The sequence below is a fragment of the Balearica regulorum genome, chromosome 16 (genome assembly GCF_011004875.1).
Source record: "Balearica regulorum gibbericeps isolate bBalReg1 chromosome 16, bBalReg1.pri, whole genome shotgun sequence".
NCBI classification, from domain to species: Eukaryota; Metazoa; Chordata; class Aves; order Gruiformes; family Gruidae; genus Balearica; species Balearica regulorum.
In genome coordinates, this window is record NC_046199.1 from 1,942,474 (window position 1) to 1,959,505 (window position 17,032).

At 41.3% G+C, this 17,032-nt stretch overlaps 2 long non-coding RNA genes across 2 annotated transcripts in view; one reads left to right on the top strand and one right to left on the bottom strand.

The window, feature by feature from the left end:
• The first annotated feature begins 212 nt into the window (after positions 1-212).
• On the top strand, positions 213-849 carry LOC142604122 (uncharacterized). The gene is made up of 2 exons (XR_012838031.1): positions 213-409; positions 766-849. It is a non-coding gene; the product is annotated as an uncharacterized LOC142604122 (long non-coding RNA).
• Positions 850-12,623: 11,774 nt separating this feature from the next.
• LOC142604174 (uncharacterized) overlaps positions 12,624-17,032 on the bottom strand; it is a 44,466-nt gene continuing 40,057 nt past the window's right edge. Inside the window, exon 3 of the long non-coding RNA XR_012838064.1 lies at positions 12,624-13,039. This is a non-coding gene — a long non-coding RNA (uncharacterized LOC142604174). The remainder of the gene's footprint in view (positions 13,040-17,032) is intronic.

Here is a 17,032-nt window from a genome sequence, read left to right on the forward strand (position 1 = left end):
GGGAACGTGGGGCAGGCAGGGGAGAGTCAGGGTGGGCTTCTGCCTACAAAAAGACTTGAAAGGCGTTTATTTTGGTTGTAAGACAGACAAGCCTAGATCCTGAAAAATGTTTTTACTTGCTTAAACAATGAAATAATTAAAATAATTTTTAAAATTGTAATATAAATTATATAATCATAATTATTATTAATAAAATACTTGTTTAAAGGCTGTACAACATATTACTGAAGCAAATTATCCCATCTGGAATGTGAAAAGTCAAGCACATGGATCAGTTTTTGCAAGACATTGACTATAATTTACCACTTGGATTTCTAGAGCTGTGCTCCCACACGGAAAACACCGTTGAGAGGTCCTTCACACCACAAAGCCACTGGGGAGGATTCTTCGTATTTCCATGAGAAGTCAAGTGAGTTATGGGTTTCAGTTTCTTAGAAAATGGGATTTAGAAGTTTCCAAAAATGATAACAAGCTGCTACACTATATATGCAGTTGAAATACAAAACCATGACTGTAACAGAGATGACTATGGTAAACATGTAAGGTTTTAATTTTCAGGTTATTAAAAAACAATGTTTATTTAAGATTGTTTCTGAATTAGATATGTTAGAACTTCCCATTTTTCACAGGGAAGTGAGAATTCCATTTCTGTCATTAGGTAATTGTATGTCAACGATTGAGGAGGTCTGCAGTATCGGTAAACTCTGCCCCAGGAAGGTTATGAATCTAGACTTTTTTAAAAGTGTTTGTTTCTTTTTGATCTAGGAGCTGAAACAGCTTTCTCCATCAGCAAGGGTTTTGTTTCTTCAGCTTCATGGAAAATCTAGAAAAACGAACATTGCTAATCAGGCAAGTACGATTTTCCCTGCAAGTTCTTTTTTTGCCAGATGTATTATTCAAAACACATATTTTTATTTCTTTCATGACCCAACTTAATGTTTCAAACTTTGACTAGATTTTCAAAAAAGAATGAAACCCAAGCAAAAATTACAAGGCAGTTTCAACAGTCACATAAGACTTTTCTTTCATGCACAGAGAACATGGAAGGAGCATAAGACAACTTCAGCTGTCACACTGAGAAAAAACATACACTTTAACTGTAGCTTGCATTTCTTCAGCATGAAGAATGTTGAAATGTGCTATGCGAAACCAATTTCATATATTGAAGGAAATATGACATTTGAAACTCTAAGCTAATCACATAAAACTTATTTTGCATTTTGGAAACTGAAAGCAAGAATGAATCAGGAAAAAATCTGTTAAGTAAATGGGAGCCAGGAAAAAATACCTATGCTTATTCATAGACTTTAAAACAACTCGGTAGACTTTCCATGATATACAAAAATCTGCTTAAATTACACTTTAATTCTTGTTTAAAAGCTTTTCAGCAAATATTTTAAATCAGAATGTTAAAGGTGGTACAGTAAGTTTGAAAATAATTTTGCCATTTTAGTAGCTCAAAACTTTCCGTATATAGATAGCTAGCACTTATCTGTCACAATGTTTGTAAAATCATTAAAAAGAACATTATGCATCATGCTTGCTATAAGTACACATTTCAATTCAAACATTAATATATATATTCTTTGTGGCTTATTATGCTTTTAAGGATAAAGAGAACCATAATCACAACCTTCATTAAGATGGCACTTGCTGAATTTGAATTTTTTAAAATAATCTACTGGAACCATACACATTGATCACTAAATCTGTCAGCACAGAACTCCACGTCATTGCAATGCAAGATGTAAATCGGAATAGGTAGGTTTTGCATTAAACATCTGTGGCATTTATAGAGAAATACAGTTACTGAAACACTCTCAAAACACATTCAGTGGATTATCCCCCAAATATTAAAAACATCTGTGGTTATGGATATGTACTTTTATTTCCTTGTAGATACTAGAAGTATACTGAGAGAGCAAAGTCACCAAGCAGTTCTTAAGAGGAATTTCTGAAGAGCTTCACAAATGCAGATGTCATTACTTCAGTTATCTTCCCAGGAGAAGCAAAACATTTATTAGCAGAGGGCTTTAAGGAAGTTCAGCTTGTAAAACATAGTAACTTTTAAAAATGAGCTGTATTATCTTATGTTTTGACACATTCGAAATAAACACTACTTGAGAAAATGAGGAAAAAAAGAAAGCAAAAGAAAACCAAAACATGGAAACACATTTTTTTAATTAGAGTTTTAAAGAGGTGCTCTTTGTATTTCAGGGTTGCTTTGACACATTTAATATCTATCAGTGGTTTATATTATAGCTAGACTTTATTACCATCTACTTATAACATGAAATAAATGAAACTGATGATCCATATATATTGCATATTGGAAACACTTCGATCTCAGTGATCACTATGATAAAACAATATATGATGATTTTGTCAAATTGTTTCCTCAGCATCCTTAAATTTTGTAAGTTAAAGAGTGACTATAAACATTGGTAGAAAACCACTTTTTTCTTCTTTCTTTTTTTTCCTTTTTTTTCTTTTTTTTTTTCTTTTTTTTTTTTTCCCCCAACTTTGGTAATTTAAGTAACGTCATAAATCCAAGAGTCTTGGAAAATTAACTCCTTGTATTTTAAACATGTAAAAAATTCTCTAATGAGAATTTTTAAAATTGAATAATAAAAGTTTAATTGAAAATGATTCAAAGGGTAAAAAAAGATACTACAAAAAAGGAAATAGACTACAAAAAAGCAGCATGTATTTTAAATTAAAAGCTATTGAGCATCAGTGCAGCATCAGTCTGAGTTTTGTGTGGCTTTGTATGTGTATCATGGGAACTTATTTCTCCTCTGATTTATGTTATTGATAACAATTGGTATGTTACTGATAATAATCACACATAAATTTGATACATTAATAATCTAAACCAAATTGTGCTAGTTGGAAAAAAATTCCTACAAAAGATAAATTCTTTGCCAACAGTAAATGTAATATTGAGGTCTGTAGGTACACACCCCCGTATCTGAAGGTCAGTACCTTTAAATACTTTTTTCAAAAGAGTTTGTGAGATTCTTTATATACAAAGTGATTCCCAGGTATTGCAAGGAAAAACCATTAAGTGTTTTTGGCACCAATTTCAGATATAAGATGATTTCTGGCACCGTTTATAGATGTCTCTAAATTATAAAGCCTACATTTTTCCATTTGCAAATGAAGCTTATTGTAATAAGCAAATGACAGATAGTCAGCAACTCATTCAAAAGATCAGTTAGCCATTAAAGTAGCCAGTTTTAATGTATAATGTTGCCTTCAAAAGCATGACACACATGAATCAAGTGTCTTCTAATCACACAGTAACTATGAGCCTCCCCAAAAAGTCTTCTGTGCATTGGAAGTTGAAAAGGAAAACATAAAAAATAGTGCAAGACAATTTCCTGAATAACCTAGAGATGACATCTTCCTTTACAACGTGTAGCATTGCTAAAGGATTTTGAGAGAAAGAGGCAGGATCTGGAAAGGAAAGGGATAAGATTTGTTACATGCTTGAGGAATAGGCTCAAGGAGCTCTGTCCTACCTGAGCAGAGAGCAGCTCTAATCATTCGTCCTGAGGGCTCCAAATTCTCTCTAGTGCAACTGGAACAGCCGTGGCCTTTAAGAAGATATAGCCTCTCTGGCAAAAAGAAATCTGGCACTGCCTTCCAAAAAAAGACACACACATGTACATAAAAGGAGGAAAAATAAAAATCAACCCCAAAATAGTCAATAAAGGACAAAAATGTACTGCCTCCAGCAAAAATCAATGAGTTTTCCCATCTCCTATCTAAGAAGCTTTTATTACTACCTTCAAAATGTAACTCATCTGAAAAGGAAACACACCAGTGTATAATCATCTTAACATCTTTTCTTCTCCAGATGTTGTCATTGATTGAAGTGTAGTTTAGGATCTCTTTCCTGGTTCTGATTTGTGGTGAAATTCATAGGCCATCTTGATTCATTTCTGATCCCTTGAAAATCAAGGTACAGACTGTTCTAGTTTGAGGTGGGATAGAGTTAATTTTCTTCCTAGCAGCTGGTATAGCGCTGTGTTTTGGATTTAGGATGAGAATAATGTTGATATCACACTGATGTTTCGGTTGTTGCTGGGCAATGTTTACACCAAGCCAAGGACTTTTCAGCTTCTCACACTGCCCTGCCAGCAAGGAGGCCGGGGGTGCACAAGCTGCTGGGAGGGGACACGGCCAGGACAGCTGACTCCAGTGACCAAAGGGATATTCCATATCATATGACATCATGCTGAGTATATGACTTGGGTAAGCTGGCTGGAAGTGCGACTGCGACTTGGGAACTAGCTGGGCATCAGTAGTCTGTGGAGGGTGAGCAATTGTGCTGTGCATCACTTGTTTTGTATATTTTTTATCATTAGTATTATTAACAATCTTCCTTTTCTGTCCTATTAAACTGTCTTTATCTCAACCCACAAGTTTTACCTTTTTTTCCGATTCTCTCCCCCATCCCACTGGGAGGGCAGTGAGTGAATGGCTGTGTGGTTGTTTTAGCTGCTGGCTGGGTTAAACCATAACAGTCCTTTTGGCACCCAACGTGGAGCACGATGGGTTGAGATAACGACAGATCTGACCAGAGCGCATTAGAAGAAATTTGTTACAAGCATTCATTATATTAGGTAAATAGTCACTAGTCACAATGTTGATTCAATCACTCTCAAAGTTGTTGTGCTTGTTCTCAGAGTTGTGTTCTGTAACACCTTATTTGCAATATATGTTCCGTGTGGTGCTGTTTATCATCTCTGTGAACTGAGTCAAGGTTATCATTGTGGTGTACTTTGTAATACTGACTTATGATATGATAAACTTGTTGGTCATGATACTGATCTGGTATTTTTACCCAGCATTGCCATCACCTCCATACTTAGGGAGCCATCTATCAGAAAATATTAATAATTACACTTTTTTCTTTTTCTCCTTGGAGAATCAATCTATGGAGAGATACCTTTCTTCACTTTCCTCTTCTCCTTCAGGCTAACCTCAAGAGCTCTTGAGAATGTTGAATATCCTTGGCATGTTCAAACCAGCATGTTCCTATTGTTATGTCATCTGAATGTAGTTTGGGTCTTGTTTAAGGTTAAACAACTATTTAAGAATACCACCCAGAGATTAACCCCAGTGATAAGCATCTGAAAGCATGAAATCTTAAACACTTACAAATTCACAGCCACTCCTCAGATAACAAACTTCCCTTTGTTTCCAGGAAAAAAAAAACAAACAACCTCAAAGTCACATAAATTCCTTCTTATCACGTCCCTGTATGTGCAGGACACAAAAGTGGTCAGGCAGTTGGACTAGATGATGTGCTGGTCTCTTCTCCCAAGGAACAAGTGATAGGACAAGAGGAAATGGCCTCGAGTTGTGTCAGGGGAGGTTTAGATTGGATATGAGGAAAAATTTCTTCACCAAAAGGGTTGTCAAGCACTGGAACAGGCTGCCCAGGGAAGTGTTGGAGTCACCATCCCCAGAAGTATGTGTAGATGTGGTGCTTAGGGACATGGTTTACTGGTTGGACTTGATCTTAAAGGTCTTTTCCAACGTAAATGATTCTGCGATTCTATGATTTACGTTTCATTGTTTCTATAGCTCTGGAGGTAATAATGACTGCAGCAGCCTCTGCTTTCAAATAAATGGTCCCAACCAGATGATATCTTTTCTTCTGATGTTTATAGGAATCAGTATAGGCCATATCATTGTAGTGAAGATAGTTGATGCAGACACTGCCTTATCAATGCAGGAATCTGAACAAGACAAAACAAAAGGAGATTCAGAAGTCACTATTGTATGGAAATATTCCTTATCTTTCTTGTTACATTAGGTGAATAAAACAAATTGAAGACTGAAAGATTTGAATCATACCTTTGGTGATGATGGACTGGAACACGAGATACACTGTTATAGTCAAAGGAGAATTTGGAAGACAGAAAATTTAAACAAGGGCCTCCTTTCAAATTACTTTGCCAAGAATATGGGGGACATTTGCTTAGCAAGATGCTACCCTACCATCCCAACAAAGGACCCATCCATTCCACATGCTTCTTTTCACTACCTTCTAAATATCCATCCCTCTGTTCTCCTCATCCCTTTTTCCCAAATCTGCAAGTTCCTCTTCCTGTCTTGGCCTCTCAGTGCACTTGCTGTAACATGGTGGCTCTGCTCTGCCAGAGGACATGGGTTTGGGAAAGCTCACAGAGAGTCCTCCAGCCTGTTTCACTTCCCTGTGCAGGATCAGCTGTCTGTACATGGTTTGTGACAGAAGTTTGTCAAGGATCAAACCAGCTAAGCTTCAGAGTGGCTTTGTTATCTACTGGCTAATGGGATTTATACATGGGCAGTCAAGAGTGAAGGTCTCAAAATGATGGGTAGGGGCTGCAAGTCTACAGGTAAATTAAATGTGCCCAGCTTTGATCCCTGCTACTGAAGGCCAGAATTGCCCATGCCCATTCGGATGAACTCCAGGTCCTCCAAAACAGGATAGCTGCCCTCTGATTGCAAGTTAAAGGTGGAGACTCAGGCATGGAAGACCTGCCAGGATCCTTTGCTTCTCACTCACCTGCTGATCTGACAGGTCATGCTTGCCATGCTTTCCTTCTGTCAGTCCCATACATCACAAGTCATCATGTTCACACATGTAACAAGGCCTCCCTTAGGCCTTGCAACTCTTGCAGTCAGTTTGGCAATCTCTGTTGAGCATGTGGTGAGATAACATATTGCCCAGAGCTGCTGCAATATGTTTTAGTATGTTCAAGCTCCTAATGGCCCCATTGCTCCCACTTTTCATGTTTTGGTCATGTCAGACAGATTTTAGTATCATGATGGACCCATGCGCACAGCTCTGGAGCTATGCTGGCACTGCGGTTTGGGACCACAGATGGTGCAACAGGCAAGGTTGCTTCATTATTTATAGCAGGATGTTGTAGGGACACACATGCCAAGCTACATCAGAGTTACAGTTGTGGTCTCAAGTCTACACTTGTAACGGCTTGATCTTCTCAAGTGCTATCACCACAGGTCATTGTTGGCTCTGTTCCTACACAACAGGGCTCTCTCCTGGAGGCTCCAGGTAGTTCCCCAACATGTGTCACCTACCCTTGGAAAGACTGGGTAGAATGAGGTAGCCTCTTGAGTGCAATTTTTACTGCCTGATGCTCAAGTTGTGTCCAGCGGTGTCTGGGTGGAGTTCTGAGATCATGGGAGCAGGATGGGCTCAAATTCTGCTGGGAGACTGCAGAACTGTGGCCAAAGAAGAGGGCTTAACCTGCACATCTTCACCCGCACCAGCAATTAGGAAATGTCCCTAGGATATTTTGACTGCCAAAACACGATCTGGACTTGTTTGGCAGCACTTATTAGCATGTGCCAAAATTACGCCAGGGACCATTCAGGAGTTCAACAGCTGAGAGAGTCACACTTAAGGCCTGGCAACAGCCCTGTGCCGTTTTCTTATATACTGGCTTGTCTTCCTCTTGAGGAAGCCTCCTTCAGAGAATAGTTAGGAAAAAGACTGTATATTACTATTGGTAAAATATTTTAGAGTACAAACAAAATGTAGCAGTTGGAGGAAGCATATAGAAAGTGAGTCTGCCTGAAGAAGACTCCTGAACAGGACATCCCTATGATAATCTTGATAGCTCTAGGAAAAATAGCAGGGAATGAGAGGTCTCTTGCTCACAGAAGATGAGGAATAGCTGTCACTCTTAGGATTTTTCTCTCTGTAGAAGAAGATCCATTCTCATTTCTTTTATGTTCTTGAGCTAGATAGGATCATTGCTGCTGTGCACTGCACTGAGAATGTACACCTCCCAGGTCAGAGGTTTCTTCCCTTTTGAAGCAATGTGAACAATAATGGAAATCATGGTTTCTGGTCTCTGTTCAATCAATATCAAAGTATTTTTATACAATGGAAGAGGTTCAAACATTTTCTGTATGAGACCACAGTGACAGAACACAAATACCGTTGAGAAAAATACATCATAAGCTCCAGACTTCTCCTTGTGAATATAATATCCTCTGTGAGGCCATAGCTGCTAACGTCTGCTGAAATGTTACAGACCTGGAAATCTGTAAAATATATAAACTGACAATATATCCGTGAGATCCTCAGAAGTACTTGCCAGCAGCTTATTTCAGATCCATACCAAGTCTGTTTCAAGCATTTTAAAAGATAATTCACCTTTTGAGCCTAGGCCACATATCAATTTCCTCTACAAGTTTGCAATGCAAAAGAGCTAATTTCCTATCAATTCAGATACATGTGCCAGTTCTAGCCTTTCATTTTAATTCTCATTTTATTCATATTTTATTCCTTAGCCATTCCTTAGTTACCTTATCATAGAGATTTGTTTGTGTTTGTTCAAGTGGGTGTTTTTCCGTGCCAGAAGTCTAAAATGGATAGGTATGCCACTTTCTTCTTTGTTTTCTTCAGGAAGATATCTGGAGCTTCTGCACTTGCACTCAGCACATTTTGCAATCAATAGTCTTTCTGCTTGGATTGCTTCCCTGATTTGCCTTGGACAACCAAGCTATAAATGTCCTTTGATTTTCATTTATAAGCAATTTTGTCCAGTGGCTGACAGAACTTCTCCTGTATTTCTGCAAAGCAGCTGTCTTCAGAAATCACTCTTTTTAAAGGAATTACCTTTTTCTTTCTCAAATATTTCTTGTGTTATACTTCCATTGATCAGCGAACTTAATCTGCAAATTCAGAATATTGTACAAAACAATCTCTATTTTCTCTCATCTTTTGTGAGGTTGTATTATGGGGTAAGTAACAGTTCCACCAGTTCTGGGAAACACATTATAACTTAATGACAAAAATAACACAGGAAGCATGTCATTGATAAGGCATGTGGAAATGGAATTGTTAAATGCCACCTTGGGAGGTTTTCTAGGGACAGTGGAAATAGCTGGCTTTATTATCTGGCATACAGAAAGAGAAGAATTAGCTTGCTTAAAACCATAAGGATGTAGTTATCTAGCTTTTCCTCCCTCCTTCATCATTGCTTCCTAGCAAAATGGATCCCATTTTATACAAAAGCACACAAAACATTACCTCTTGGGAGTCTGCAGATCTAGCCCTAATTATGGGAATTTGACCAGGACATAGCAATCCTTTCTCACTACTATTTTAATAGCTCTGGAGCCACACTGAACCCACAGTCTTTGCTAACCAGAGTTAGTGCAGAGGATGCTCGAGCACATGCCTATGCAGAGCTATTAAAATAGGAAAAGCTTGCAGCAGTGAAAAGTATCTGTGTCCTCCACACCTTGAGCATAGCTGTGTCATGTTAGGGCCCTGAGTGCTTGATGGCCCTGACCAGGCTCACCTGGGGCTCCAACCCACATGTCCTGCCCAGGGGTTCTGGTGCTCTATTTAGGCTCAAGCCTGGTGGTTCAGTCCTTCCTTGAGCTATGCTGTAGGAGTACTGACCTCCTGGATTGATCTTGGATGTATGCTGTAGGCGGCTGGTCTCATGGATGGACCCCCTTAGAGGTAGGCCCCATGTCCTGGATGGGCTTTAGGTACATTATAGTCCTGTTTCCTCTTGCTCCTTGCTGAGCTCCCTGAATGGACCCTGGACCTGGTGCAGGGCTCTCCTTGTCCTGGACTGTTGATGGATCCTGTTAGCAGTGCCCAGCTCTGGCTACCCTGTTTAGACCCTGTGGGACTGTGCCTTGCTGGTGAGGGCACGGCTTGTGCTGGTGTCACCCTTGGTATCTGGCTTGTCCCCCTCCAGGGGAAGCCCTGTCCTTGCTTGCCTTGTGTCCTGTGCCAAAGTCCTTATTTCACAGTTCCAATCAATCATTACTGGCTCCCATGGTGTTACAAGTTGTCTTCTGGCTTGTGTTGAATGGAGCATGAACCCATAACAGCTGTATTGGGATGGGAAACAGAAAAGCAAGGATAAAATAGATGTTTTCTGAAGAGTCACTTGCTCTAGCCTTGTGAGAGGGTTGCTGTGACATGGAACTAAATTGCAGGATGGCAGCCCTAGCAGAAGGCAGCTCAGATGTTTTGCATTTCAGTTGTTTTGAAGTTCATTCTAAAGCATGCTTGGTTCATCTTCAGTTCATGCTGCTACTGAAAGTGGAGCGAGGATTCAAACTGAATGTCTCCTAAATCTGATAGCAGAGTTCAGAAGCAGCAGTTGGTCAGGCTGTTGCTGCAGAAGTAGCTGCAGCAATTTAAGGTACTGTGGTCTTTGAGCTCCCTGTTGCTGATCTTTTGTCGGATGAGTGCCTGTTCCTACAGCCAAGCTTGCAGGAAGTAACACTCAATCACTAACAAGTTGGCTGAGTTAGTGCAAACCATCTCCCACAGTGGTTTCAAGCAATCTGATTGCCTGCCTGATGTAGATGAGGAGTGCTGGCAGAGTCGCACACACACACACACTGCCTCCATAGGGAGGAGGCAGAGGAGGCCTGGGATGAACAGACATCACGCCTCAAGCTCTACGTGTCTGTATGCAGTGCATAGCAGCAGCGTTTCCATAAAATTGATGAAGTAAAACTTGTAAAGAATATTTTTCCAAATGATGAAAGATATACTTGATTATGTAAACTGAAAGACGTGAAGGAAAGAAAGCAATAATATTAAAGAAAGATGGAAGGTATCTTGGATATGGCCTGAGAACTGGATACTTCGAGTTTTCAGTGTTGTTGATAAGCAAAGGCAGGTATGATAAAGGAATTAAAGTATGGAAAAGGTTTTGAAAAAACCCACAAGAAGAAAGCAAAACTAAATGGCAATAGAAGAAATACTCAAACCCAGACTATAGAGTAGAATTGCAGCCCAGGTGCAGAAAGTATCCTAAATAAGGGGGCAATAAGTTCTCCAGGCAGATAATGGTCAATTGGTCCAACTTAGAAATTATGAAGGGAAGCAGTTGTGATAATTAAAGACCAGTAGGATAAAATTCAGTCTAAATCTTAGAAAAATAAAATCTTTTCATTAAATAACTCTTTTGACAGTGAAATGATTGACTATGCTCAGTTCTACCCAGTTATATTCATAGTCCTACATTTTTTTGCTATAGTATTTAGGAGTTGTTTGCCATGTAATTGGAATGAACACATTCTTCTCAGCTTTTTAAAATGGATATTTTATAGCACATTCTATATATTTTCAGCTAGAATATAATTTAAATTTTGATGTGTTCTACAACTCAAAACAAGTTTGGAGGAAATGGATGTAATATTTAATCAAATTCAGATAGCATTCAGTGCATTGCCTGTCTGCTTGTGACAGAAGCAGCAGATGCCTCAGATCCATTTTTAGTGACCAGGAAAGCAATATTTATAGCATAGAATAGCATGCTGTGGGAAAGTTATAACTGAAACTATTGAGGCTTCCTGATGCTATGAATGTGACTTAGCAGCCTCAAAGTCTCGTTGACATTCACCCCTGCTGCAGTGCCCCTCAAAGGGCATGCAACATTTGGAAGTCACTAATATTTTCTATCCTGCATGCCAGTAACTCAAAACCAGATTAGAACTGATGTCCTCATGAAGCCTTACATTCCTACCACAATGTAAGGGAGGACAATACAAAGTCTCTGTTAGGCTTATTGTTTTCCTCAGTTTGGCAAATCTTAAAAGCAATAGAGGTTTTCTGGGAGAAAGCCAGTGAGAATCTGTCTCCACCTAACTCATTGCAAATGTTATTTTAAATAATCTTGACTATACACAAACAATTCCTTTGTGTGCAATGCAAATCCCAGAATTGTTGGTTCTCATCTTTGGCCTTTCAGTGGTGTAGTTAAAAAGAAGCAGCAGATTTAGTGGACACATCTGAAAGACTCTGTCTCCTTTACTAGGAAATCTTGTGAAAACAAGAGACTCTTCCAGATTGTTATTTTGTCTTTTGCATTTTGGAGATTATGAGCCTGTGAAAGCAGTAGTGCTGTTTCCTTTTCAAAATTCATCTGGCCCTATTTTGTTTTGCTTATGCTTGGGGGGTACATAGGAGGAATTTAGAAATTCAGTTAAGGAAGAAGACTTGAATGACCTACAGTTGCCTTTGAATGCTTGTAACTGATGCAGGAATGAGGAGTAAGGGCTTAAGGTATAGGCAATCTGCAGCAGTTTGCTGTCCAGTGCCTGATACACAAGTCCATTGTGAGCTCAGAAGGACATCCCTGCTCCGCCTGAAGCACATTTCTCTGTGGTCTGTACCACTGCAAGGGTGGGGCTGCAGTGCCCTCTGCTCTGCAGAAGGTTGGTGTTGGAACAGGGTCCAGCAAAGTCAAAATTCGCCCTGGAGGTTGCTACAAAAGGACTTGTCAAGGGATTTACTGAGACTAGATCATAAAGAAAACAACATCTGCAACTATAAAAAAAAAAAAAGGGGGGGTGTGTGGTGTGTGTGTCCCATCCCACTTGGTGGGTGAGGTTAACTTTTTAATTTTCTGCATGGTAATCAGGAGTAACGACAATTACTCTAGAGGTTCAGACAAATCACAAATTTACTTAAAACTCAGCAGAACTGCAAAAGATAGAGGCTTGGCAAAACTTGTAATGATACTACCCTAATGTGCTGAAAATGAAGTGAGAGACAAAGAGTGGCAGAGAGGAAAAGATGGGGGGAGAAGAGAAAAAGGTACCACCACCCTTGGGATCCAGTGATGTTCTCTGCTTGTAGTGGTAGTCCTCTTGAACTTATGTCTCCCCTTTTTATAACTCAACGTGCCTGTCCCATAGGTGGGGGTTTGTCATCACTGAGCAGGTGCAGTATGTGCTCAGGAATGTTCCAGAAACAAGTTGGTGGGTTGTGGGGGTCTTGGGGGTCTCACTGTCCCCTCCACTTTGGGGCTGACTGAGTGATGACCTTTCACAGGCACGCACGCACAGGAGACAGATGGTCCTTGTCTGCCTGTTTCAGGAATAGGGGAGTGGGCTCACAAGACGACATCCTGCCTCCGCAGGTTTTGTCCTTGGTAGAGACGGATGTCTGCGACGTTCCCTCGTTACCAGTTTATCCCTCTTGTGTCAAGATGGATATTTGTGACAATCGCTCGTTACTGGAGCTCTGCAGGGGAGGAAAGGACGAATTTGTTAATAAAGGAATGTAACTCTGTCTAGAACACATGTTAAGATAACTTCAAGAGACTTCAGACTTTTTAAGATTACATGCCCAAAGTGCAGTCTAAAATTATTGAGAAGAGACAATGACTACTGAAAAATTCCTATTTTGACTTCCAGCTGCTGCAGAATGATGAACTAAACCTCTTAATACTGAGGAAGAATGGTGAAAGAAATATAAAAGCATTTAATAAAAGAAAACTTTAGTTTGATTCCTATTTAGTGTCCATTCCTGCTGATTGGTTTTTCTGAGTCAGGGCACTGATGGAGGAGAATGTACTGATCAGAAAGTGTTACCTAATGGAATTTTATTGAATTGTCAGTAGCAAAAATTAAAAGTATAATCTAAGATGGGAATCTGTTTTTACACTTTCATATGAGATAATGACAAACTCTCATCCTTTTCTCTGTAGTAAATATTCTTATGTGATTTGTAGGCCGGAACTTTTGACCTACATAACGGCAACTGTATGTCTTGAGGCAGAACCTCTCCACAGAGTAAAATTCAGCTTTCTCCGGAGGGAAGGAATAAAGCTGCTTATCATGCTGAATGCTGCCCAATAAATTTATTCCATAAATATTCAGTATTCTATGTAGAAGTTTTGAGAGGTTTCAGCTTTTGGTAGTTAGTATTTCACTACAAACCCAGGCATATTTCTGCTGTCCTTTTTGCCCTGGTTTCAGCTGGGATAGAGTTAATTTTCTTCCTTGTAGCTGGTATAGTGCTCTGTTTTGGATATGTTGAATAACGTTGATAATGCACTGATGTTTTGATTGTTGCTGGGCAATGTTTACACCAAGTCAAGGACTTTTCAGCTTCTCACCCCACCCTGCCATGAGGAAGCCGGGGGTGCACAAAGAGCTGAGAGGGGACATGGCCAGGACAGCTGACCCCAGTGACCAAAGGGATATTCCATATGATATGATGTCATGCTCAGTATATAATGGGGGGTAAGCTGGCTGGGAGTGTCACCATGGCTTAGGAACTAGCTGGGTATCAACCAACCAACAGGGGTGAGCAATTGTGCTGTGCATCACTTGTTTTGTGTATTCTGTTGTTATTATTGTCTTTTTCTGTCCTATTAAACTGTCTCTATCTCAACCCATAAGTGTTGCTTCCCCCCCCCCCCCCCCCCCGATTTTCTCCCCCATCCCACTGGGGACAGGGGAGTGATATTTTATATTTTATATCAAATATTTTTATAACTGGAGCAAAATGCCAAAGTATTGAACTGCATGTGCAGTAGTGGATACACTGGCAAGGTGCACAGGTTTCCAGAGTGCTTCGTAACTGAAGCTGTGTCCATATTAGGCAAACAAACAGAAAATGGGATAAATTGTACAGAAAGCATCCTCTGGAAAAGATGGCAAGTCTCACTTTAGTAGGGCCAAAATTTCATTCTCACCCTGACTTCATACTTGTATTTGAGTGCCTTTTGCTGTAGCATAAAAGGATGGTAATCTTTAAAAAAAACAAATGTCTTGCATAATTCAAAACTTGTGAGTTCACTCTGTTCTTCCAAGCAGCAGAAGAGAAGCTCTCTTGCCCATTGTGTTGGTTTTGCGTGGCAAGGTTTTGGTAGCAGGGGGGGCTACAGGGATGGCTTCTGTGAGAAGCAGCTAGAAGCTTCCCCTGTGTCTGACAGAGCCAATGCCAGCCGGCTCCAAGACGGACCCGCCACTGGCCAAGGCCAAGCCAATCAGCGCCTCTGGGATAACATATTTAAGAAAGAGAAAAAACAGTTAGAGAGCTTTTGCAGCCAGAGAGAGGAGTGAGAAGATGTAAGAAACTCTGCAGACACCCAGGTCAGTGCAGAAGGAGGGGCAGGAGGTGCTCCAGGTGCCGGAGCAGAGATCCCCCTGCAGCCCGTGGTGAAGACCATGGTGAAGCAGGCTGTCCCCCTGCAGCCCATGGAGGGAGGATGAGGGGGTGTAGAGATTCCACCTGCAGCCCGTGGAGGACCCCACGCCAGAGCAGGTGGAGGCACCTGAAGGAGGCTGTGACCCCGCGGGAAGCCCGCGCTGGAGCAAGCTCCTGGCAGGACCTGTGGATCCGTGGAGAGAGAAGCCCACGCCAGAGCAGGTTTGCTGACAGGACTTGTGACCCCATGGGGGACCCACGCTGGAGCAGTTTTCTCCTGAAGGTCTGCACCCCGTGGAGGAGACTCACGTTGGAGAAGTTCGTGAAGGACTGTCTCCCGTGAGAGGGACCCCAGGCTGGAGCAGGGGAACGATGAGAGGAGTCCTCCCCCTGAGGATGAAGAAGCAGCAGAAACACCGTGTGATGAACTGACCGTAACCCCCATTCCCCGTCCCCCTGTGCCGCTGAGGGGGGCGGAGGTTGAAGCCGGGAGTGAAGTTGAGCCCGGGAAGATGGGAGGGGTGGGGGGAGGTGTTTTAAGAGTTGATTTTATTTCTCATTCCTCTACTCTGTTTTGCTTAGCAATAAATAAGATGAATTCCCTCTCTAAGTTCAGTCTGTTTTGCTCGTGATGATAATTAGAGAATGATCTCTCCCTGTCCTTATCTCGACCCGTAAGTTTTTTTGTTTTTTCATTGTACCTTTTCTCCCCTGTCTAATGAAAGAGGGGAGTGATAGAGCGGCTCTGGTGGGCACCTGGCCCTCAGCCAGGGTCAACCCACCACACCCATAGAGAAGCAATGTGTTCTCCAAGGGTTCAAGACTCCACAAACAGTGCAAGGATGAGATCAGAACTGGCTGGTCTTCAGAGACAGCCCTTCTCTGTGGCTCTGCCTGCTCTAGCCATGATACTCAGTAACTTTCAGCTAGACACAGCTGCTTGGGCTCCAGCTGGATAGCAAGCTCTCTTTTTACATATGTCTGTTTCCAGGGTCATAATGCCGTAAGACTTCTAGTACCATATCTGATTGGTGAGCTACAGCCCCTTGTGTTCTTGTTGTGTGGCTGTATCTGGACAGCTCTGAACTACATGTGTAGTGACAGGACAAGGGGGAATGGGTTTAAGCTGAAGGAGGGTCGGTTTAGATTAGATGTTAGAAAGAAATTCTTTACTCTTCGAGTGGTGAGGCACTGGCACAGGTTGCGCAGAGAGGTTGTGGAGGCCCCATCCCTGGCAGTGTTTAAGACCAGGTTGGATGAGGCTTTGGGCAACGTGGTCTAGTGGAGGGTGTCCCTGCCTGCAGCAGGAGGGTTGGAACTAGATGGCCTTTGAGGTTCCTTCCAACCCAAACCATTTGATGATTCTACATGCAACCATGAATGTGGCCTGGCAAATTCCCTAATCTCTGCTCAGAAAAGGCAAGATTATGCCTTTTTCTTCTGGCAGAAATAGACTCTAGATGAACCCACTCTTTTACTAAAGCCAAATACAAAATAGATTCACAGCTCAGTTCCATGTACTGTGTCCAAAAGATTTCTTCCTCACTGGCTAGATATAGTCCTTTATCACCCAGCCTGGCTTGACTAATTTACAGAACAGGAATGGAGCCACCCACTCTGGAAAATCAGCTCTTGGACCAAGACCATTAGCCATGTGAACTGAAGCAAGAGTAGAGATAAACCATCTTGGCATCCTGACAAGTATGGCTTTTCGACCTGAGTGCTGGAACAGCAATCCTGCACTTGGGTCAAAACTTTGCATCAAGATGACAAAACAGATGAGCCAGGTTCAAGTATATGGGGCTGTGTGACAGTAGAGGAGAAATGAAGTTCAGAGAGAACCAGTGTGTTTCACCCATCCTTGTATAGCTTTCTCCAGGGACTATTGAATATTTGGGGAATGTGTTCCTACTGTGGACTGGCAGGAGTGCAAGTGGCAACTTGAATGGATGTGGTGAAGGAGTGCTTAGATCCAACAGTATAGTCCAGCATGGCAGCCTGGGGCTTCTTGGCAGAGTGTTTTATTTTCTTCTCAAACTGGGTGGTCTTCAGTGGTGAATGATCTGAAGTGTCCCTTGG